We start from the raw sequence: 26,343 nt of genomic DNA, 5'->3' as shown, positions 1-26,343 counted from the left end.
CTTACTTAAAGATAGCTATTGTCTCCTCCCCCCATGCAATTTCCCCTTCTCTAGGCTAGACATCCTCAGTTATCCCGAGTACCACGTGTGCTGTTGTGTAGTTTTCTCCCTGTTATGTTCTCTCTCTGGAACAAGGACACATGATAAGGGAAGGCTCAAAGGTTTGGTTTTGTTTGACTTTTCCAAGTAGAACTTGTGCTTCTGGCTGGGGCCCTGTCACAACACATCTGCTCTCAGTCTGTGAAAGGTTTGAGTAGTGGGTACCCAAGGGAATTTTAATCAAGATGGTTTCCGTGCTAAACGTTGGCAGCTCATTGATGAGGTGGCTTCCTGGAGTATCAGGTTGGATGTTTGCTCTTTACACTTCATTGTCAAGAGCTGGGAAAGTTTGGAAGGTTGTTGAAGTAGAAAGATTGAAGAGACAGGAGTGAAGGGTCATGGAAACAAGAGAAAGAGATTGCTATAAATATGGGAACTGAATTTTGGAGCCTTTCTCTACTTGAGTGGAAGCTTATAGTGGGAAGATCAGGAGGCAGAAAACCTGGACGTGAGCATCCTGGTCCCTCCCCTGACTCTCTGGGTGAATCTTTGGGTTCAAGACCTCAAAAAATGGAGAACCAAAGAATGTTTCATAGAGGCATATTTCAGTCTGACTTTTGGGCAAGTGAGTGCTATCCCCCCAAATGGGGACTATCTTGTAGCTGCTAAGTTCCTTATTTCTGGAAGTCTTTAAATGGAGGCTGAGTGAGGTTGTGAAGAGAATTCCTATTCAAGTCTGAGGTGATCTTTGGGAAATGTTAAAGTACCAGGCTCCTGAAAAAAAAACAGAGTACAATACAGTTTTAAGTTTAATTTACAGTATTGACATTTTTCCATTGCTTTCTCAAGTCTAGACAATTAAAAAACCCCCAATCAACCAAGTCCTGAATTGTAGCATTTTTCAATTTTCAAAGTGTAAGCATTCACACTGAAAACTTAATGATCTTCCCAAGAGCCTGATATGAGTTGGCTCCATCACCCTCCACTTCTTCATCTTAGAGTAGTCTGATTCTCTCATTCTGTCAAAAGCATCACTATTCTTTTGCCCACCTACAGTCATAATCTCAGACTTATGTTTTATTCCTCAAACACCCTCCTCAAATTAGGAAGTTACTTTATCAAGTCTCGCCAATTCTTTTTTCACACTCATTCCAACATCTAGTACCCTCTTTTCACTTACAGGGTCACCAAATGTCTCAAGGTCTCATCCCTTCTCAAAATTGTACTATTGTGGGGCAGTTAGGTGACTTAATGAATAGAGCACTGGCCCTGGAGTCAGGAGGACCTGAGTTCAAATCCTGTCTCAGACTCTTAATAATTGCCAAGTTCTGTGACCTTGGGCAAGTCACTTAAGCCCATTGCCTTAAGTAAAAAAAAAAAAATCGGGCTATTGAAATAACCATCTGGGCAGTCTCCTGAATTCAAGTCTCTCTTCAGAAGCTGCCAAATGAATTTTCCCAAAGCATGAGCTTGCCCAGGTCACTTCCCTAGTCAACCACCTCCAGTGATTCCCTAGTATCTGTAGGATCAAATACACAATTTTCTATTTGACATTTAAAGCCCTTCACAATCTGCTCCAATCCATTTCAGCAATATTTTTCTGCTTGTTGTACTTCAGCCAATCTGGCTTTCTTTTTATCATTCCATAGGACTTTTTAATGAATTATGTCTGAAATGTAAAAGTCAGTCCAGGTGCCTCCTTCTATGTGAAACCTTCAACCACTAGTACCTCTACCCTTTCTTTAAATCTCCTTGCATTTATTTTGTATATATGTCTCTAACAGGGAGGTAGATGGTACAGTGGATGGAGTGCTGGATCTGGAATCAGGAAGACTCATCCTCTTGAGTTCAAATTTAACCTCAGACATTAATTTTGTGACCCTGAGCAAATCACTTAATTTGTTTACCTCAGTTTCCTCATCTGTTAAGTGAATTGGAGAAGGAAATGGTAAACTACTCCAGTATCTTAGCAAAGAAAGCCGTAAATGGGTCCACAGAGAGTTCCACATGACAGAAATGACTAAATAAATCCTGCATATATTTATACATGCACATACTTTCTTTCCCCAGTAGAATGTCAGCTTTTTGAAAAAAGGGATTATTTAATTTTTGTCTTTGGGCTTTATGGCCTCTAAGACCAAGTGGCAGCTCTGTGAAATTTGTCTCTCAGACATAATGAATAAACATGGTGCGCCAAAGTCTTATTTCAGTTTTAAGTCTTAAATAGCACCCTATATGATAATAACAGTAATAATATAACTAATATTTATATAATACTTTAAAATTTGTCAAATAATTTATATATGCTACTATCATTCCTAATTTTCAGATGAAAAGACTGTGTCTCTAAGAGGTTAAATGATTTGGCTAAAGTCATAGCAGTATGTGTCTGAGGCAGCATTCAAACTCAGGTCTTCCTGACTCTAGATCCAGCTATCTAAATATTGCATCATCTCATTGTGATATATTTTTGGAGGGCTTATTTCATTGGCTTGACAAGTTTGATCTTACTGAAATATAACATGTAAATTACTTTAAATTTTTTTTTAGGTTTTTTTTGCAAGGCAAATGGGTTTAAGTGGCTTGCCCAAGGCCACACAGCTAGGTAATTATTAAGTGTCTGAGACCGGATTTGAACCCAGGTACTCCTGATTCCAAGGCCAGTGCTTTATCCACTATGCCACCTAGCCACCCCTTACTTTAAATTTTTTACATAGAACAAGATATTATATATTCTGAATATTCTGTAACTATTTATTATATGTAAATATAGTCAGGTTTCTGAGCAAAAAATAGGTGTGTGATCCAGAGGAAAACATAAAACACATATCTCATATTCTTCCCCTGTCTCTTGCTCAGCCACCATCCTAGCCTTGACCTCCATCAGTATCTATTTAGGCTGTTGCCACAACCTTTTAAGCAGTCTCTTTTGTATTCAGTCTTGAGCTTTTTAAAATTATTTTATTTTTGCAAGGCAATGGGGTAAGTGCTTTGCCCAAGGTCACACAGCTCGGTAATTATTAAGTGTCTGAGGTTGGATTTGAACTCAGGTCCTCCTGACTCCAGGGCCAATGCTCTATCTACTGCACCACCTAGCTGCTCTGTATTCAGGTTTAACTCCGGCTGGTCCATTTTTGACCCAAATTAGTATTAGTGATCATATTAAAACCTGAGTTTGAACAAGTTACTGCTCTCCTCAAGAAATTTTGGTGGCCTATTATTGCCACAAAAAATGCAAACTCCTCTGGCATTGAAAGCTCTTTCCACTCTTATTTATTATTTCTTTCACACAGTCCACTTTCCATCCATCCTTAAGCTTTCTATCCAGAGATCTCCCCTGTCTGTGCCTTTGCCTATGCTTGAAGGCATATACTCCCTCCTTACCTTTGTCTTGGAGATCCATGAGCTTCCTTCAGGCATCCCACAAATGACGCCATTTCTGCTTCCTCCAGTTCTTAACTCTCCTCTCTCACCATACTACTTTGTACACTTCTTGTACTTGCTTAGTTGTCTACATGCTATTATCTCCCAGTAGAAAATATACACCGTGACTATTTTGCTTTTTTGTCTCCTATCTGTACTTCGTATATTAGGTGCTTAAGAATGCTTGAGGAATGAATGACTGGACTTCCTCAGTACTTGGAAATCTATAAAGTCTTTATTCCATCTGTATGAATCAGGTAGTGCAAATGTCAATATGCCCTTCTCCCAGATGGGGAAGTTATTTCTCAGAAGAAAATCCAGGTGGCAAGTAATAGATCTGGGACTCAGACTCTGGTCTCCTGATACCAATTGAATTGTTTCTTTATGCTACTTAAAAGAAAATAGAACCAGTGAGACATCCCTAGAGAAATGTACTGTACAGTGTGTAGAGAGCTAGACATGCAGTGAAGAAAAAAAAGGTGGTTTGGTTTGGGGAAATTTCTACTCTTTCAACAAATATTTGTTGGCAATCAATTGTGTGGAATGCTGGATAGGCTAATCCTATGCAACATTTAAATAATACTTTAAGGGTTGTAAAGTATTTTATACCTATTATCTCATTTGATAATTGCAATAATATTATGAATTATGTACTTTGTTATTACAGCTAGGTGACTTAGTTGATAGAGCACTGAAACTGAAGTCAGGAAGATCTGAGTTCAATTCCAGCCTCAGACACTTACTAGCTGAGTGATCCTGGTCAAGTCATTTAACCTGTGTACATTTAAATTTCATCAGTTGTGAATTAGACATCATATTAGCACCAGCTTCCTATTAATATTATATGTAACAAATAATATAATACGTGTAAAGCTTTTATCTTCTTGTTCCCTCTTTCCTCTTTCCTCATTTATCTGATTATCCAGCTGAGTCAAATAAGGCTGAATTTACCTATAGTTGTTTTAAAATCTAACTTTTAGGGGAGGCTAGGTGGCATAGTAAATAGAGCACTGGCCCTGGAGTCAGGAGTACCTGAGTTCAAATGCGGCCTCACCTAGCTGTGTGGCCTTGGGCAAGCCACTTAACCCCATTGCCTTGCAAAAAAACCCCAAAAACTAAACTAAAAAAAGTATCTAACTTTTAGATTTTTTTCTAACCTTTTAAAGGATTTGTAAAACATGCTGTCACAAAGTGCTTAGAGAAATCTCCTTCTGTCTCAGTTTCTGGTAGTATTCATGACCTATGAACAACATGGCCAGTCTAGACACCCCAGGTGTTTTATTACAATCTCTATGGTGAATATCATGGACTTGGAATCTCAAGAAATTTGGATATTTCTGGAGGGTTCTAGGGTTCTATCCTAGCAAGACTAGAAGGGTAAAAAGCAGACTTTTCCAAGGAGATTAGATTGGAAACCTTCATGGTGAGCTTACTGTGGTGTGTCCTTCATGAGGGAGACTTGGCTTCAAGAAGTTATCCATGACTTCTTTTTCAAATGAAGCAGCTCAGAAGCTAAGCCCATCATGTTCCTATCATGGACTACTGAGAAATGGCAGTCATTGATGGAGTGGGAAAATATAGTTTTAAAAATTCTTAGGTTGAATCCCATCTGTGCCATTCATTTACTTGATGTGACATTGTGAAAATTTATTTAATATTTTGGGCTTCAGGTTTTTCTTTTTTATTATATAAATATTTTTTTACAATTATATACTATAATAGTTTCTACCTATCATTTTTGGTAAGGTATTGAATTTTATGCTTCCCCCCCCACTCTCCTTTCCTTCCCTTCTCCTCTCCACCCTCCACAGAAAGCAATCTGATAATCTTTACATTGTTTCCATGCTATGCATTGATCAAAATTGAATGTGTTGAGAGAAAAAAACATATCCTTGGGGAAAAAATAAAATAGGGCTTCAGTTTTTTCAATGGAAAAAATTAGGACATAACCAAAAGAGAAGAGAAGAAAGACTTATGGGTCATGATAAGGGAAAGGAGTAATAGCAGACATCAAGTTATTATCAACTTTTGAGTGGAAAATGAAAGAGTATACGTTTCTTAGACTTATTGTATTTAAATTACTAATGTGCTAAGATTTAAAGAAAAAGAAAATATAAAAAGGCAAAAATTTAGAATCTATTTTTATAGATCATAATGTAATAAAATGACAACTAATAAAGGAAAATAAACAAAAGATATAAACCCATATGGAAATTAAGTAATGCCATCCTAAAGTAAGAATTAGTTGTACAACAAATCATAAAAGTACCTATTTTTTTGTTAAAAAGAATAACAAAATATGCAAAATTAATGAGATGTAACTAAAATAGTTTCAGAGAAAAAAATTATCTCTGAAAATTTATGTTACAAAAACAGAAAAAAAAAGCTTCAATGTACTGAGAATGAATTTAATGCAATAACTAGAAATCTGTGGATTAAAAAACCTCAAAGGCTAAAAGAGACAATTTGAAAATCACAAGAGAAATTTATAAAAGTAAAAATAAAATATTTTTGAATTGTTAAAAAGTAGGAGCATTAAGAAAAATATTAACAGTGCACCATTAGTTAATTTGTTTTAACAAGTGAAAAAAAGGAAATCAAATTGCCACAAAACAAAAGAGGAATAAGATGAATTCACAATTAAATGAAGGAATTAAGAATAAATAAAATAATTGCTTTTCTAAAAATATAAAATATTTGCATAAATGAAACAAGAAATAGAGATCTTTATCACAATTCTCAGAAAAATTAAAATACACACCAATGTGAATAGGGAAAAAAACTAAATCAAGTCCAGATGCAATTTACAAGTGAATGCTATCATATGTCTAAATGACACTTAGAATGTTTATTTTATAAATATTATTTTCAATCATGGTGAAAGAAAATATTTTATTAAAAACAAACCAAAAAACCCCAACTCTTCTCCTTAGGCAAATATGGTCCTGAAATCCAATTCAGGAAGGGATGAAATAGAGAAAGAAAATGTGCAATGATGCTATTAATGAATATTGACTTGAAAATTGAAATAAAATTTTAAGAAAGATACTACAGAAATATGTTTAAAATTATTCCTTAATAATCAAGTTGTATTTGTGCTAAAGATAAAGGGGTGATTCAACAATAGAAGCAAATTCAGCATAATTTAGCATATAAACAACAGAAACATCAATGTAACAAGAGATACAGAAAAATACTTGCCAAAATATTTAGCATTAATTTGTTGTAAAAACTTCTTTAAAAGTATAGTAATAGAAAGAACTTTCTTTGGGGTGAACACACACATATTTTATATATATATATATATATATATATATATATGTGTGTGTGTGTGTGTGTGTGTGTGTGTGTGTGTGTGTGTGTGTACACATATATATCCAACATTAAGCACTGTCAACAATGGAAAACCATGGGAACATTTTCTAGACTACAGATTCAAACCAAAGCTGTGACTTATTACTATTTAACTAGAAGTAGTAACTTTAATAGCATAAAAGAGAGGAATATTAACAAGATAAATATTGGTAAAGAATTAAAAAACACACATCATATTTGGGATTAAAATGGTGTATTAACTTAGGAAACCCCAGAGAATTAGTAAAGAAATGCTATGATTAGTAACTGTAGTAAAATAACAGGATGCAAAAATAAATCCACACAATCATTAGCATGTCTGTACAATATTAATAAAAATCAGGAGAAAATTGCAGAAATAGAAATTACATTCATAATGTGCATATAATATTTAGAATTTAAGTTTACAACACATAGGACTTTTATAAATACAAATACAAGCACTAGATACAGAAAAAAGAAATATTCATTGTTTGGTTTGACTTTCCATTAAAATGATTATGCTAACTATTTTAATTTACAGAAAGTTCTATACTTATCAAACTCCCAAGGGTCTAATATATAGAACTAGGCAAAATAATTAAAAAAACTAATTTGGAGGAAAATAAGATCAAATATTTTGAGAGATGGAATGAAAAATATGAAAAAAAGAGAGATAGAATAATATTGTAACTAAAATTAGACTACTAAGGCAGTAATCATCAAAACTTTTTGGTTAAAATAGAAAAAAATAGAACAATGGAACAGATTAGATGAAAAAGTTTTAGACATGATTAAAATGGTAACCTGGTATTTAAAAAAACCTAAGAATGAGAATTACTAGGAGGTGGGCTCCCTTTTCCAGAGGAATTGATGACAAAACAGGGAAGTAATTTGGTGAAAATTAGACTTAAACCATCTTTTGCTATATTCCTTAATAGTTTCCTACTCAGACAAACAATTTAAATATAAAAGATAACTTTATAAAAAAAAGTGAGTGTAGAGATACCTTTCACAGCCAAATTCAGATTGAATGCAATAGTCAATGTTGGTTCCAGAGGACTGAGGTGGGAGCACATTTCCTTTCATTTGAGAGAGATTAGAGGCAACAGAATAAAATATTTATTCTTCAGTTATAATTCTCATATGGGGAAGTCTTCTTAATTTTAATTCCTATGTGGGGAGGTTTTTTAGTTTCTTGGGAAATTGTTGTTGAGATAAAATTAAATGTCAGACCAGATAATCTTTAAAATCCTTTAGTGATCCAACCTACCATATATTTCCATAATCAGGTCGAAATCATCCAGTTCACTGAAAGATTCATGACTGGATAACTAGCATTCAGTGATTTTGTGTGTATGTGTGTGTGTGTGTGTGTGTGTGTGTGTGTGTGTGTGTGTGTGTGTCCATATGGTGGTAGCTAGGTATGTGTGATGTGTTGTACTTGCTAGATCCAAGATCAGTGATCTCCATAACTCTCTCATTAATATGTTCAGTGAGCATAATGTGATAGATAGATCTCTGGTCTAAAAGTCAGGAGACATTAGTGTTGAGTCCCACCATAACACTGACCTTTTGTAAGATTTTATAAAATTCTCATAGTATGGAATGAAAAGGTCCTGAATAGGGAATCACTGGATATGAGTTTGAATACTGGCTCTGAGTTTTAGGTTCATATACTCATAGATGTGGGGCCAGAAGGTATTTCATATGTCTTCTGATACAACTTAATTTATTTTTATAGATGAGGAAACTGAAACTTAGTGAGAGGACATTATTTTCCAGAGTCAGAAGGTCAGTGCCAAAGGAAGTACCATATTTCCCCATGTATAGGATGCACCTTAATTTGGGGACCCGAAATTTGAAAAAAAATGTATTACACAAAATTATTGGACTCAAGTTTTATTCTTCATGAAATTCATGGACCTTCTGCTCATAGCTTTCAGGCATCTTTTGTGGGAGTCTGGTGAATGGATGTATGCTTAGTCCATTCTGTTTCATGAACCTGAAGCACCAATTATATCCTCCTTTGAAATCAGTCACTTCTTTTCCATCAGCAATTCATCTTGCTTCATGCTAAACCCTCTTTGTGGACACAGGAATTCCAGTGGTCCTTTGCTCTTCAATCCATCTCTTCAATGCCTTCTCTAACTCAGGCCATTTTGCTGACTTGCCTCTCATGGTCTTCTTTTGCTGAGGCATGTTTGGTTGGGTGTCTTTTTCCTCTAGCCAGTCTTGGAATGTTTTCTCAGTTGAGGAAGACCAAACTAATGTTCAGCAGCATGATTTCTATTCACTTTTGCAAAATGGATCACTTTGAACCTGGATTCAGCACTGGATGAAAATCTTTTCTGAGCCATTTCTGGGTAGACCCTGGTAAAATATAACCTAATATAGCGATAGCAAATGTGAAGCAATGAGTGCAATAACAAGTGTGAAAAAGCTGGAAATGCAAGTAAAAAAATTCTATAACCACTGTATAAGATTCTCCTGGTTTTCATATGGTATGCTACTCAGTATAGGAGCTAGCATTTATTTAGTGAATACTAGGAGGATCTTTATTTTGCCTCTTTAGGATTCAGTTTCCCCATTTGTAAAATGAGGGCAATGCCCTAGATGTTCTCTGATTCCATGATCTAGCTGGGGTGCTTTACTGGAGAATCACTTGCAATCTCATTTATTCTGGGCTGAGTGGTGCTGGGCTCACCCTCCATAGTAAAAGATTGTTTAAGGAGAAAATAAAAAGTGTGAGAAATGGGAAAGTGGGAATCAGTACAGTACATTCCCCTAACAATGCTGTATGAAGAGGCAGTAAAAATAGATCCAATTATCCTCTGTCAAAGCTTTTCTCTAAGCAGCTGCCTAACAGAATATGACAATTTTTCGTACAATGTAGTAAAAATATATGAAAAAAATCCTTACACAATGCCAGCCCATGCTGAGCTGAATTCATTAATGCCTCCCTACCTTGCATGTCATGGAAGGAGACAAATAACACGGGGAAGCATGTTCCCGGGCTTTTTTCCTTCTTTTCTTTTTTTTGGCTTTGTTTCCATGATGGTTTAGGAATTGGGTCCCCACTTGAGTGTTGTGATCTAAATTTAATTATCTTAACAGGGAGTTAGGAAGACATTGTTCACATCTCATGCTGACATCCCTTGGTGGAGTGTTACAGGAACAGAGAGACTCAATTATGGAAAAGTATTATTTATAAAAGAGGAGGAAAAAGTTCTTTTCTTGGCACATTCCTGAGGGAGACCAGTAGATTTCTAGTAGCAGTTTCTGGGTTCTGTTTTACAACAATATAATTAGTATAACCCGAACGTTTGCATGTAGGACAGGGCAAATGGAATTCTCTAGGTGTTTCTTGAGGGGGAATTGGCATTCTTTGTGTCCAATGTTGTAAGTCAAGATAGGCAGTGGCTGACAGGTGAAACTCCATGGTCAAGTTTAGTCATAAAGAGGCCATTCTGGAGGAATCTAGGATCAAAGACTAATAAAATAGATGTCCCTGAATCCCCCAGACAGTTAAACCAGAAGGAAGAAATTATAAGGAACTATGAGGAATCAGAAGACCTGAATTTGATTCTTGCCTCAGATGATTACTAGCTATGCAACCCTGGACAAGTCATCTAGTTAACTTCCAATCTCAGATTCCTTCTTTGTAAAATGGTATTATAATAATAGTACCTACCTTTGGGGGTTTTTGCAAGGATTAAATGAGATAATAAAAATTAAAGTGCTTAGCAAACCTTAAAGCTTTATATAAATGATGATGTTGTTGTTATATTTAAACTTACTCTTCCAGAAGTGGCCCAGGCCCTTTAGAGTGTTTGGGGATGAACTTAACTATATGCATTAAAATTAGGCACACACATTTACATATATGTTATTCCCTCTGCACTGCAAGATCAGGAATGCTTCATTATGGAATTTGGAGTACTTTGTAGGAATAAAGGGGGAAAACAAAGGAGGAAAGGAACAAGCAATCTTTAAGTTTCTAATATGAGCTATGCATATACACACACGTACACTCACACCCACACACACACACATAATTTCTTCCTAATTCTGCTTGATATGCAAACAATGATGATAATGTTCTTAGAAGGAGGTCTCCTTTAAGTAACATTTTCAGTTCTCTGATCAAATATTTTTGATCAAATATTTTCATCATAGGAGTTGACCTACCATTACAAAGTATTTTTGTACCCGTTATTAAATGAGCTTTTGGTTTGTTTGATGCTTTGCTTATGAGTCTATCCATGAGATCAAAGAAACTGAAAGTTGTTCCCCATGTGCTGGGATGCTTCACTATGGAATTTGGGGTACCCTGTAGGAATAATGGAGAGAAAACAAAGGAGGAAAGGAAGAAGCATTTTGGAAGTTGCTGTTCTGAGTCAGGCACAAGGGTGGTACCTAGCAAATACTTATGATTGATTGATCCTCAGTTCTTTCAATCTATTCTCATTAAACAAGACTGGGAGGTCTTCTAGTACTTTGGTTGTTCTCCTCTGGATGGTCTCCAGTTTATCAGAGTCCTGAGGTGGCCAAAACAGGATGCAGTGTTTGAGATTTGATCTAACTGTGGCAGAGGACAGTCATCTCCAAAAAGGATTGCCAACTCTCTTGTGTACAAACTGGAACCTCAGCAGCAAACCATGTTCAAATAGAATTCATCATATTCAACAGGATTATCAAAATAAGATCATATTTATAATGCACTTAGCACTGTGTTATACCCCTTCCTGACTCAGCTGTACTCAATAAGGCCATAGAGTCAATTATTAAAGACATTAGGCTGTATCTTCAGTGCTTAATACACTGTCTGACATACAAGAGGTACTTAATAAATGCTTATTGAACTGGATTGAATTGAATTAGCCACTGGAGATGAAGATTATTGACAGAGACAGATACTCCTTTTGGTATAGTTGCAGTTAACGATGAAAGGAGCTGGGAAGAATTTAGAAGGCATTCAATCCTTTGTTTTACAGATGAGATTGAGAGAGATTAAATAATTTACCCAAAATCCCACAGAAAACAATATGGAGGAGATGTAAATTAGATTCACAAAATCTTAGTTTTGGAAGGTGTTTGAGACAGTGAAAACAACATGGTTTTGCATCAGAGTTCTACCAGAAATACTTTTGTATTGCTGCACAAGGCATTTAATTTCTTTGGGCTTTAATCTCATCATCTGTAGATCAAAGAGATTGGACTAGAGGACCTCTGGAATCACTTACATCTCTAGAACCCTGAAATTAGACTTGAATTTATGTGCTCTGACTCACTAATCCAATGAGTGTCTGTCTGTCTGTCTGTCTCTCTCTATTAGAAGCTCTCTTGAAACTTTTGTTTTCATTTTTAAAATAAGTTTTTTTTTGAGTTTTCTATTCTTTATAGATATCCCCGGTATTCTTCCTCTCCTTCTCACCTTCCCAGAGTACCATCGCATATAATAAATAGTATCTTTAAAGAGGAAAAAAAATCAGCACAAGTGATAGATACATTGCAAGTCTGAAAATATATGCAATGGTAACATATATAGACTTCTTACCTTCATGAATGAATGGGTTGAGAATGCTGTTCAATATTTATATATTTTATTCATGCATGATTTTTATAATTTTTGTTATATTCATTTTTGAGTTTTTGCTATATGATTGTTCTTTCTATTTACCTCACTGTAGTTATTGTGTGTATTATTTTCTTTGTTCTGCTTCAACTCCTTCTGTATCAGTTCAGATAGCCCTTTCAAAGCTTCTTTATTCATCACTTACACAATTTCTTGTAGCACTGCAATATTCTATTGCATTTCTTATATCACCATTTATTTAACTATCCCCAATTGATTGACATCTTCTTTGTTTCCAGTTCTTCACTATCACAAAGAGGTATTGCTATAAATATTTTGGTATATATGGAAATTTTCTTCTTACCGACGGATTCCTTGGAGTATTAACCCAACAATGGAAGCTCTAGGTCAAAGATTATATAGATATTTTAGTTACTTTATTTGAGTAATTCCAAATTACTTTCCAAAAAGGACAAAAATTATGTATTAGTGCATCTATCATCTTATAGCCCTTCCAACAATGACTACTGCAGATTTTTGTTATTTTTGGTGATTTGGAGGGTATGAGGTGAGACCTCAGTGGTATTTAAATTTGCATTTCTAGGATTATTAACATTAGGAACATTTTTTTCATGTGGTTGTTAATATTTTCAATTCTTTTTTGAGGACAATTTGCATTTAAAGTTTGAGAATTGGATTATGTTTTCCCTTGTGTCTAATATTTTTCAAATTATAATTTTCCCTTCTTCTGCTGTAAATATAGTCCTATATTTCTTCAGTTAACTTGTTTCTTTTATTTTTAAGATTACCCTATTCCCACAGCCTCTCTTCCATTCCCCTATGATTCCCCCAGCCATTTATTACCTCTTTTCCTTTGAAAGTTTGTTTCTTAGTTCCTTTTTCTTTAATGATTTTATCTCATTTGATTCCTCCTCTTAAACTCTTTTCCCTTTAAGTAAGCGAAGAAGACTCCTTCTTTGCCATTCCCCTTCACTGCATTTTCAGTGCTTCTTTCCAGAGAGGGTTTATCTCATTCCCTTTATTATATATCTTGTCCTTTTGTCTGTTCTAGATTTTTATTCTCTGGTCCATGACTTCTTTAATTACTTAATTTCTCTCTATTTTTGGTATTTCTCATGGAATTAAAATTGCTGAGTGATCCATAATGTCCAAGTCAGTCTCTTCACTTTTAACTTCCAGCTAACTTCTGCTTTCACCCCAGTTTCCTTGTATTTATTTAGAAAAGCAGTCTCTTATTATTCTCTGTGCTGTCATTGTTGTGCTGTTGCTGAATTTGGTTGCCACACTGCTTTGCCCCTTTTGCAATTTCATTGACTAGGGTGTTTGACAAGAACATAATCTCTTCAGGTCTGGTTTTCTTTCTAAGAATGTTCCAAATACTTCTTTATTATTGAACATCCATCTTTTATTTTTCATTTATGATGAAGCTTAGATTTACAGATAACCCAGAGCTTCATTATTCTTTAAAACATATAATTCCATTCCCTCCTGCATTTTCTGTTGGTTGTAGTCATATGTTATTTCAATTTCCTTTCTTTAGTATTTGAAAGTCTTTCTCTTGTTTCTCCTCTTGTTCTTAATTAAGTTGTTAAATATAACCTTTCTTTTCTGGAGGTGATTTGTGAATTCTTTCAATTGGTATTTCATTTTCTATGTTCAGAAATTCTGATCACTTCTTTTCTATTATTTCCTGCATTGTAGTGTTAAGATTTTTGTCCATAGGTTGTTTTCAAGAGCTATGTGTTTTTCTTGTTAAAGCATATTTTATATTAAAATTATGGGTTTTTTGCTTCTCCTCTTATAGATTGTTTTTCACTTCTGTGTATTTGCATTCAAATATTCTCTTTTTTGTTTCTTATTATTTCAGAATAAACTTTTTCTATCTTCCCATTATTTTTGCTTTGCTGACCATAAATTCTGTCCTCATAATTCTCATTTCTTTTTCAAACCACTCAAGAATAGCATATTGTGGTTCCATATTTTTTCTTAAATTGCAAAGTCACTTTCTTTTATTTTACAATATTTATTCATAAATGTCTTTAATTAATTTAGTTGATATGGATGATAAACTTCCTCCTACTTTTACTGTTTTTCAGTTTTCATTTATATACCTATATTCAAAGTCTTTGAGTTTTCTTCCTCCTGAGATCTTTGGTAATTTCAGCCTTCTCTCCCCAACTTTGTTTTCTCCTATTACTCACTTTCTGACTCCCTCCCCTCTGAGAGAATTTTCCTTGGGAGATGGTTTTTAAGCATCTCAGCCTTCTCACACCCTAGGAAATAAATGGTTTACCAAGCAAAGTTTGCCCTTTCTCTTAGGTTTGATGGAGCGCCACATAGCATCTTCCCTCAGTGATGTCCTTATGTAGTATCTTGTCCTGATCCCCAAGTTTCTCAATTTTCTTATTCATCATTGACAGTTCTGAGAGCTTTCATGTTTGTGTTATAGGGTTAATTTCTATAGTTTGCATCTCCAAAACTATGGGGGAGATAAAAATAGAGAGTAGGGTTAAACTATTTCAAACCTAGACATATATCTTGCCCCCTTTCCTCTCATCCTCTATTCTACTCCAGATATATTTTGCCATACAGAACATTGCCATTGCTGTACTGTCTGTCATGACCAAAGCAAGCTTTTTTAGTCTGCAGTCAGAGTTTTCAAGGCACCAAAATGAAAGGGAAGGTACTGAAATGTAAGACTGGGTTTTGTTGCAAGACCTTGTTGTTGTAGTATGGTGGATAGGAGATGGCAAGGGAAGGGAAGAATTGTGCTAAATGAGTTAAGGGTATGCATCAATTCATTTTTTTTTAACTTCCTGGGTTTAAGTGACTTAGACAAGTTCACACAGTTAGGTAATTATTAAGTGTATGAGGCTGGATTTGAACTCAGGTCCTTTTGATTCTAGGGCTGGTGCTGTATCCACTGTGCCACCTCGTTGCTCCAATATTTTCCTTTACTGAGAGAACTGAGATGTTGTGGGGAATCAGGAAAAAATGTCTAGTCCTATTTCAATAATACCTTATTGTTTTTCCACTGATGCCATGAATTAAAAATTGAACTTAGGCTAATATCCCTAAAACTTAATTAAATTGGTTAATGAATGCCTGAAAATGAAGCAAGTTAATTAATTACACACACACACACACACACACACACACACACACACACATATATATATGTATATATACATTTCAAACATCTTTTAATGACAAGTAGGGATGACTGTAGAAGACTAAGGAGGCCTTGGATTAGACAAACAGATGGGTTTATCTGACAACAGAAGTGTAAACATGACCCTAATTAATGAATTTCTCAGAGTTGTTCCCTGTTGACAGGCTTTAGTCCAAGTTCAATCTTCAGCCATATATATATATATATATATATATATATATATATATATATATATATATATATATATATGTCTTAGAAAGAAACAACAAAGTAGATAATTTAATAAAAACTTACATTAGTATGAGAATTTGTAATTACAAAGGGCTTTCAAAACCATTGTTTCATTTGATCCTCACAAGAACCTTGTGAGACAAACAGGGCAGGGTTTATTTCTGATTTACAGATGGACAAATTATGAACCAGAGAGAGACTCACAAAAGGTCAAATGGTGAGCAAATAATAGAACACTTAAATTGCAAGCATTCTGGCCCCTAGCTCAAGACTTTGCAATTTTCCTATTTTGATTCACAAGTTTTCTGTGTATGATTTTAAATTTGCCACAAAAGGACTAAAGCAATTCTTCATCTGAATTTAGGGGTGACCTTTCCAGTGTGTGTGTGTGTGTGTGTGTGTGTGTGTGTGTGTGTGTGTGTGTTAAAAGGGACAATTGTTTAGTGTATCCAGACAAATTTCCTTGCCCACCAAACAATGGGAAAGACCTGGCAACTTTTTAATAGCAAACCATTCTATCAATGCTGGTAGAGCCCCACATTTGGACTTTAATATCACACTGGTTAGTAGAATGAATAAACATACATAAAGGAGTTCATGCTGAAGATGATCCAATTTTAGACTCATCTAGAAAACAATTCTTAAGACATCTGAAATCAGGGAAGAAAATGAGTAACTGAAAACCAAATCACAGTTGTTATTCTTAGTCCCAAAGAAAGGTGATCAAAAGGGCATACATGAGTACTGAGCATTCTACTTTACTCCCCCACCCCTAAAATTTTACATGTAATTTGTTGTTTATCTTTCATTTTCAAAGAGGACCAATGACATCACAATGCTGGGGTAAAATAAGGGATGAAGGTGGTGTTTAGACGTACCCATAAACTGATTTAAGTGAGGCAGAGTTGTGCAAAACCATCAGTCTCATTCTTTCTTCCAGAATCATCTAAGTCCAATGGCAAGACAAAAGTCAAGATGACCTTAGCATCTTCAATATCTTACCAAGCTCTAAGAGTTGCACAGAGTCTGACTTTAGCTACCTTCCTTGCTGTTAGAACATGTTGCTCTCATATGCTCATTTTCACATGCTGTGGATAGATGGTTTCCCTAATTCACCAACAGGTTTGAGGCCCATTTGTGTACTTGTTAAAAATGTGAAAGAGAGCAGGAAAGTAGAAATTCTTAGAGCCCCAGGCAGTTCTCCAAGTGAGCTTCTGACTTGAATTAGTGAGGTGAATTAATAAGGAATACTACATTGCTAGTACTCTACAGTGATAAAATCATAGGTCCTGATCCCAGATAATAACATAGAGGATTGCATCTTTATGGTTACATAATTGATAGAAGGGTTCAAAAGTATTCAAGATCTCTTTGGATTCCTTGTTTGATTCAGTACAACAAACTGTAGCATTAAAGAATTTCTTCTAATGAAATGATTTTTTAAAAAGAATTTTTTATTGATATCCTTTGTTTTTATATTCCCTAAATTTTCTAAAATCCCTTCTCATTCCCTAGCCCAAGGCACTATCCCACTAATTTAAAAAAAAAAGAAAAAAGGAAAAAAGGGAAAAAATCAGCAAAATTCATCAATGAATTGAAAAAAAAAACCCCTAGCATTATATGTACTGTTTCACAATAGGAGTGGGAGAAGATTTTGATTAATCTCTCTTTGTTAAGGCCAAGTTTGTATTTTGTAATTTTTCAACATTCACTTTAAATTGTTTTTGAGTGATTCTTTCCATTTATATTTTTTCTAGTGATTGTTAATATGGTTTTCCAGTTTTGCTTCATTTTATAACAGTTTTCTATATTTATCATGCTTGTCATTTCATGCAGCACAGTAATATCCCATTACATTCATACACCACAATTTGTTGAACCATTCCCCACATAATGGACACATACTTTGTTTCTGGTTCTTTACTACCACAAAATGGACTGCTATAAATATTCTGATAAGCATAGGCCCTTTCTTTTTTTTTTTTTTTATCAATTATCTTGAATAGAGTATATGTCTGGAAGTGGAACCCCAGGGTCAAAGGGTTTGGACATTCTAACCACTTTATTTACATAATTCCAAATTACTTTCCAGAGTGGTTGTACTAATTTGTAGCTCCATTAACAATGCACATGTTGTACTTATCTTGCCTTAATCCCTCCCACACAGTTTCCATCTTTTGTCACATTTACCAATATGTGAGGTGTGAGGTTAAACTTTAGGATTGTTTTGATTTGCATTTTTCTTATTTTTTAGAAATATGAAAAAGATTTTTTCCACAAGGTTGTTAAAAGATCATAATTTGCCTTTTGAGAAATGTTTATTCATATCTTTTTGACAACTTTTTATGGGGAAATAGGGCTTTTGACCTGAAATATTACTTAATTGTTTACAGAAACCAAAGAAAACAACTAAATATGAAAAACCAACAGGTATATTGTGGCTACCAAAGAAAATAAGTTGTTTTTATACTATATTAAGAACTCACAAGATTCCTTGATAGATTGAAGCACAGGGGTATCTTTGATGACCTTCTGATGATTAATATCAAATGCATAATAAATACTAAGTTGTATTTGTGCCAAAGTTACTTGCTGTTGTCATGAAGAATATCAAGGAAAGAGTTCAAATGGAAATGATAATTCTTGTCACAAGATCATGAGGTTCTCTGTCCATTTGCTGTTTAAGTGATTAATGTAATGGCTTCTTCACAACCTGTAAATTACAGAGATAGGAGATCCTCAATCTCTCAAATGAACTTGACTTCATTCTGTATACAGGGAAAAAGCAAATGGTTAAAGAACAATTACCCAAATTATGTGATACATTTGTGTGGGTAGGTCCTGGAATCGACCCATCAGCATATAGATCTAATACAAATTTTGTTTATGGACAATGGATAGATGGACCCAGAATTAAATGGGAAGAGGAGAGAAGTCTGGATTGAATTTGATAGATTTTTACATTCCCTTCAGTAAATCAATAAACATTAAGTTTGTTGTCATCTGTCAAGTTCTGGAGCTATAAAGACAGCAGGACAAACAGATATCCATAAAGCTTTGTATATCTACATCGAAGTATGGATTTTCCAATGATGTGACAGACTTGGTTGGATAGGAAGTTTTCTCCTTGACTCTTCTTTTAGCTGTGATTTTGAGTAAGTGATTTCATGGGGGCAACTGCAAATTAGAATTAGCAGAATCTCTGCCAGTTAACTTGTGACATGAATTGGGGTAGTTCACTTCTCCCACTAGGAACTTTAGTGTTCTTCTCTGTAATGTGAAGATAATGAGCTGACTCTCCAAACCTGTCCCCTGCATTGAATCACATGTCTCTTATGACTCAGTTCAATTCATTATATATTTATGAGTGTCCACTTGTATCTGGTAAAAATAAAATAGTCCCTGTTCTAAGAGGGTTCATTTTCTAGTATAGATACACAAATTAAGTTTATGTGTGTGTATGTGTGTATATATATATATATATGTATATTCACTTTATATCTACATATATAAGGTAATTTCAGCGTGTGATAGGAAGACATTTAAAAAGGGGGTCATATATAGAAAGGGGGTAAATGAATGGAACCTTGAAGGGAACTGCAAATTCCAAGATGTGGAAGTGAGGAAGGAAGACAGAAACGTGGGAAATGGAATATTAAGAACAGAGAACAGCTAATTGATTCAGCAGTTTGGTTAAAATGTAGACTATTTAAAACTAATATGAAATGAATCTGTAAGGGTCGGTTGGGGACAGATTGTCAACAGTTTTAAGTGCAAATAGAGGAATTTTCATTTAGGATAAACTATCTGAAAGAAGCTTCTTGAGGAAAGTAGTGATATAGACGGAATCATGTTTTAAGATGATCAATTGGGTAACTAACTAGAGGGAGGACAGATTGAAAAAGAGAGTGATTAGAGGCCAGGAAGTGAAGTGATACTATTTCAATAATCCAGGAGCAAGGTGTTGAGGGCTTGGGTTGAGAAGGTGAGAGATGTGAGAAGTATGATAGGAGAATTGGAATATGAGGATTTGACAGTGACTAAGGTTGCAAGCCTGTTGGATTGGGAAGGTTATTAGTTTCAACCCTTGCTGGTCCCCAGTTGCTTCCAGAACAAAAGAAGACTCCTTAATTTAGCATTCCAGAACCAAGGACCTCCACTTCCTCCTTCCAACTTACCCGACTTGCACACTTCTCTATTTCAAGTATTGTGGAGTCTAGTCAATTGGACACATCATTTAGCTGTTGCTGGGCTCTTGGACAGTCCTCCTCCACTACTCCCCATGACTAGAATGTATTTTCTCCATAGTTCTCCCACTGAAATCCTTTTCTTCCCTCAATTCAGGTGCTGCTTCCTTCATAAAATCTTTGCCTCCCACCTCTCCAGATAGAAGTGATTCCTCTCTAATCAATGTCACATCCTTTTGTTTGACCCCTTGATACTTAATACATCCTACCTTGTATCATAGATTAGATTCCCAAGGATATACCCTGCATCATTTTCATCTTTCTATCACCAGTACATTGCACATATTATAGATACTTAATGCATGTTTGTTGAAATAATGTGAATTGATTATATTCCTCAACTTTCCTTGGACTCCTATGAGAGCTTTTAGGACCAGAAGCCAGTTAGCTTCATTCTTTAACTCTACAAGTTAAAAGAGGAACTATCAGGATATTTGCTAACTCTCTAGTGGCCACCTTTTCCCTTTCTGCCTTATCTCACATGACCAATGATCACCTCTCCCTCTCTCATGTGCCCTTTGCTCCAACCAGATTGAACAGCTCATTTCCCCTATATGTGTTCTGCATCTTTCCAGCTTAGTGCCTTGTTCATATTGTTATTAGAGTATTAGTAGAATGCTCTTGCCAGAACATCCTTCTTTGGCACCTCTATCTATTAACAACTTACTCATTCTTTAAGACCATTCTTCTACAGGATGCCTTTCCTGGTCAGCCAAGCTGCCTTCCCTTGTCTCCCTAGTCCCAATTAAAATGTAAGCTTTTGCAGGGCAGGGACTGTTTCATTTTTGCCTTTGTATCCTTGGCATAAAGTAGATGCTTAATGAAAGCAAAATGATTGGTGGAGTGATCCTTCCTGCTAGAAAGGCATCTGTTTCTGACTCTCTCTCTAGGTCCATCTGTCTGTTTCATTTCATTTCTACCTCCTTCTCTCTTTTCCCTCTCCCATCTGCTCTCAAATGGTTGTACTACCTCGGACACATAACTGGTGCTTAATTTCATAGTCTCATTTACATTATGTTTAATAATAGTAAATAGGACTCACATCTTGTTTTTTTTCCCCATTAAAGTTCTTGGCATTGACTTTGAGATCTTAGTGGCTGTCCCAGGTGAGCATACCCTTTGGCTGTACCAAGGTAGAGGCATCTAATTGGCCTCCAGCAATGGACTGATGTGTAGCTATTATCTGAAGTTTAACCCAAATAGAGTCAGAGAGCTCTTAGTCAGGAGGTTGTTCCTTTGGGGACATAGAGAGGCTACAGCAAGTCATTAGGCAGGGAGGTATTGAGGGCACCTGTATGGATGAAATAATGCTCCTTTTATGTGCTATATTGACATTTCTGAAGTTCAGTTCTTTCTAAATCAATGCTAAGTTGGTGCTATCTCATTATCCCTTTTCTACAGGTGAGAAACCTGTGCTTAGAGAGACTAAATAATTTATGCAAAGCTAAGCATCTAGTAAATGAAAGAAGAAACTGAGACAGCTATTCTATTCAGTGAATAGAATATGGGGTTTAGAGTTAATAAGATTTGAGTTCAAATCTAGTCTCAAATATTTGATGTGTGATCTTGGGTGAAATATTTAATCTCTGCTTGCCTCCGTTTTCACAACAATGAAAAATGGGGATAATCACATTACCCATCTCACAGGGTTGTTGTTATCAAATGTTGGTGCTTAGGACATTGCTTGATTATATATATTTTTGGCAGGTACTATATAAATGCATCTTTCCTACCCTTCCATTCAGAGTCAGTCAATGAAAGCCAAAAATTGAAGGTTTCCTTACTTCACATCATAGAATAATAAATTTAGTTCTGGAAGAGGCCTCAGAAGTTTGAATGTCCTACAGGCTTAAATAATTGGCCTCCTGGAATTTCTTCCCTGTACAACAAACATTCCCCAATTGGACTTGAGAGAGGGATGTAAGTTAGAAGCTCCTACTAATATAAAGGGAGAAATCCTTGTGAAGAACAGGCTTACCATTTCTGCTAACCATACCACTCACCATGACAAAAAGCTACCAATGTGAACATACACCTAAGCACCCTGAAAACAGTAATGCCTCCCAAACCACTTTTCCTGTGCCCAGCTGGATTCCTGCAAGCCATAGTCTAGTCTAAGGAAGCAACTCTTATGGCAAGTTTCTCTGCAAGGTACCTACCCACTAAAGATTTCAAAAAGAAACTCTACTACACCAATTCCTTGGAAATGTCAAATGATTCATCAGCAGAAGCCAAGATGATTTCATTAATGAAAATGCCATTGTAAGAGATGCATTGCCATCTGTTTTACTGCTGCATCTGAAGGCACAGGCTTTTTCTATCTTATCTTCAATTGTTAGAATCTGGGCTTCTTGTGAGCAAGGATTGTCATGCCTTTTGCTATATTTGCTAAGGACTTTGTTCATTGCAAATATTAAATGCTGCCATTCATTCAATCATTTATTCATTCATTCCTCAAATTTATGCACTTAATAAATAAATAGCAGACCTGAGATTACAAACCTAGATCTCTGATTCTAAATTTGGCTTTCTTTGCACTACTATGTTGCTCCAGTCCAGAGCTTTGGCCACTAAACTTAAATAAGACCTCTTAAGTCCTAGAACATTAGAGGTGGAAGAAACTTTAGAGATCATCTCCAGACTATGCCACCTATCCTTTGGGAATTATTTTCATTCTCATCATCCTTCCACTGGATCCTTGACTCTGCCCTTGGAATCAGTTGGTTTTTAGATGGTAGACTTGGGAGTCAGCCCACCATGCCGCTTTCTGGTTTTTGCCAGACCATACTGTTTATAGTGTATTTTCCCTCTCTCTTTTCTAGCTTTCCTTTATGGATTATCTTCCTCTATTAAAATGTAAACTTCTTGAGGTAGGGACTGTCATTCTTTTTTGTCTTTCTATCACTAGTGCTTTTGCACAGTGCCTAGAACATGTGTTTAATAAATGTCTTATCATTCATTCAATCATGCGTCCAACTCCATCATTTTACATAAGAGTATCATAATAACCTCATTTGGGAAGGGACAGATCCAAATGCACATAGCAATTTGATGGCAGAGACAAATTGAAGATCCAAGTCTTCTGACTCCTGGTCCACTGTGCCTTCTCCATTGCTACTTTCTCCTGATCACTTAGCTAAGACAATGCAACACAACAAAAGAGAGTTGAAGAGAAAACTCTCAGTTAAGCCTACAGTCTGTCATTTATCCATAAGAAAGTTTACTGCCCTGTTTTGCCCAGAATACAGTATTTAAATCTCAATGTCTGGTAGCTAATGCCCAGTTTCCAATTCATTAACAGGGATAGACTATCTAAAAGGAACATATCTAACCATTTTTATGAGGCTGATTAATTTTTCTAATGTTACCTTGGTCAAATTATCAGCATTCACATTTCAGACCTCTTCAATAGCTTTCCATTGATTACAAAATAAAACTCATCTTCAATAGCCTCAATCATATGATCCCATTGTACCTTTCTTGTCTTTTCTTTTTCTCAGATATCCTCTATGCTATCTAGACCAAATCACGTCCTATCTTTAGTCAGAGAATGGGATAGTATTCTGTTGTTTCTTATGCCTGGAATTTAATTTCCATTCACCAGTCAATATTCTTAGAGTCAGTTAGACTTTGGTTCCAGTCCTACTTCTGATACATATGGCAGTATGTCACTGGAAAAGTTATTCAACTTCATAGTTCCCTAGGCAATTCTCTAAGTTTCAGAATAATTTCTCATTTGCACTGGGGTTGGGGGAGGGAGTTACTTATGCCAATGAAATCTCAGATTCACACAAATTAAATGCACCTAATCCAAGTGATAGAATGCATAAGATCTTTAAAACTTTGTGAATTGGGCAAAACATTTATAGTAACACAGTAAGAATTATAATAATAGCAATAGGAAACTAAAATTATTTTTAGAATTGGATAAATTAAATTGAGAAATAAACAAGAATAAAATAAAGAACTGAAGTATTGGATAGATTTGACTATTGATGTGATGACTTCAGAATATAAATATTTTTCATCTTTAGAAAAACCTATCATTATCTGAAACCATCAACAAGCATTATATTCAATGGGGAGAGGCTAGAGGCATTCCCAATAAGATCAGGGGTGAAACAAGGGTGCCCATTAGCGCCACTACTATTCAATATTGTATTAGAAATGTTAGCATCAGCAATTAGAGAAGAAAAAGAAATAGAAATTGAAGGAATTAGAATTGGGAAGGAAGAGACAAAACTCTCACTCTTTGCAGATGACACGATGGTCTACCTAGAGAATCCCAAGAAATCATCCAAAAAACTACTGGAAACAATTAGCAATTTTAGCAAAGTTGCAGGTTATAAAATAAACCCTCATAAATCCTCAACTTTTCTATATATGTCTAGCAAGATACAGCAGGAAGAGCTAGAAAGAGAAATCCCATTCAAAGTAACCTCAGACAATATAAAATGCTTGGGAGTCTATTTGCCAAGACAGACTCGGGATCTTTTTGAAAACAATTATAAAACACTTGTCACACAAATTAAATCAGATTTAAATAACTGGGCAAATATCAACTGCTCATGGATAGGTAGAGCTAATATAATAAATATGACAATTCTACCAAAATTAAACTATCTGTTTAGTGCCCTACCAATCAAAATTCCAAAAAAATTACTTTAATGAGTTAGAAAAAATTGTAAGTAAATTCATATGGAGAAGTAAAAAGTCAAGAATTGCCAGGAACTTAATGAAAAAAAGTGCAAAAGAAGGTGGCTTAGCCCTACCTGATCTAAAATTATATTATAAAGCATCAGTCATCAAAACTGTTTGGTATTGGCTAAGAAATAGAGTGGTGGACCAGTGGAATAGACTAGATGTAAAAGCAGGAGATGATTATAGTAATCTGCTGTTTGATAAACCCAAAGAGTCCAGCCATTGGGATAAAAACTCCCTCTTTGACAAAAACTGCTGGGATAATTTGAAGTTAGTATGGAAGAAACTTATATTAGGCCAACGCCTCACACCCTTTACCAAGATAAGATCCTAATGGTTACAGAGCTTAGACATAAAAAACAATACTATAAGCAAATTAGAAGATCAAGGACTAATTTACCTGTCAGATCTATGGAAAGGGGAACAGTTTATGACTAAGGAAGAGTTGGAGAGCATCACCAAAAACCAATTAGATGATTTCGATTACATTAAATTAAAAAGCTTTTGCACAGATAAAACCACTGTAACCAAGATCAAAAGAAATGTAGTAAATTGGGAAACAATCTTTACAATTAATGATTCTGACAAAGGACTCATTTCTAAAATATACAGAGAACTGAGTCATATTTTTAAAACAAAAAGCCATTTCCCAATTGACAAATGGTCAAAGGATATGCAAAGGCAATTTACAGATGAGGAGATCAAAGCAATTCATAGCCATATGAAAAAATGCTCTAAATCATTAATTATTAGAGAAATGCAGATTAAAACCTCTCTGAGGTACCACCTCACACCTCTCAGATTGGCCAATATGACCAGAAAGGATAATGATCATTGTTGGAAGGGTTGTGGGAAATCTGGGACACTATTACACTGTTGGTGGAGCTGTGAACTCATCCAACCCTTCTAGAGAGCTATTTGGAACTATGCCCAAAGGGCAACAAAAATGTGCATACCCTTTGACCCAGCAATACCACTACTGGGTCTATATCCTGAAGAGATGATGAAAAAGGGTAAAAACATTACTTGTACAAAAATATTCATAGCAGCCCTGTTTGTGGTGGCAAAGAATTGGAAATCAAGTAAATGTCCTTCAATTGGGGAATGGCTTAGCAAACTGTGGTAATATGTATGTCATGAAACACTATTGTTCTATTAGAAACCAGGAGGGATGGGATTTCAGGGAAGCCTGAAGGGATTTGCATGAACTGATGCTGAGTGAGATGAGCAGAACCTGAAAAACACAGTACACCCTAACAGCAACATGGGAGTGATGATCAACCTTGAAGGGCTCACTCATTCCATCAGTGCAACAATTGGGAGCAATTTTGGGCTGTCTGCAAAGGAAAGTGCCATCTGTATCCAGTTAAGGAGCTGTGGAGTTTGAACAAAGTTCAAGGACTATTCCCTTTAATTTAGAAAAAAACCAGATATCTTATTGTCTGATCTTGTTACTTCTTAGACTTCTTGTCTCTTCTCTAAGGATATTTCTCTCTCATCACACCCAATTTAGATCAAGGTACAACATGGAAACAAAGTAAAGACTGACAGATTGCTTTCCGTGGGAGGGGGGGAAGTTAAGGTTGGGGGGAAAATTG

The 26,343-nt window shown here is 35.4% G+C and overlaps 1 long non-coding RNA gene across 1 annotated transcript in view; it reads right to left on the bottom strand.

Annotated features, from left to right (window-relative positions):
• Positions 1-387: 387 nt before the first annotated feature.
• Positions 388-26,343, bottom strand: part of LOC141516491 (uncharacterized) — a 31,893-nt gene continuing 5,937 nt past the window's right edge. The window contains exons 3-4 of the long non-coding RNA XR_012476711.1: positions 18,284-18,510; positions 388-813 (exon numbers count right to left, since the gene is read on the bottom strand). This is a non-coding gene — a long non-coding RNA (uncharacterized LOC141516491). The remainder of the gene's footprint in view (positions 814-18,283; positions 18,511-26,343) is intronic.

This window comes from Macrotis lagotis, chromosome 3, assembly GCF_037893015.1.
Source record: "Macrotis lagotis isolate mMagLag1 chromosome 3, bilby.v1.9.chrom.fasta, whole genome shotgun sequence".
In the NCBI taxonomy this organism is placed as follows: Eukaryota; Metazoa; Chordata; class Mammalia; order Peramelemorphia; family Peramelidae; genus Macrotis; species Macrotis lagotis.
Note: the sequence above shows the minus strand (reverse complement) of the source record. Positions and strands in the feature narration are given on the sequence as shown.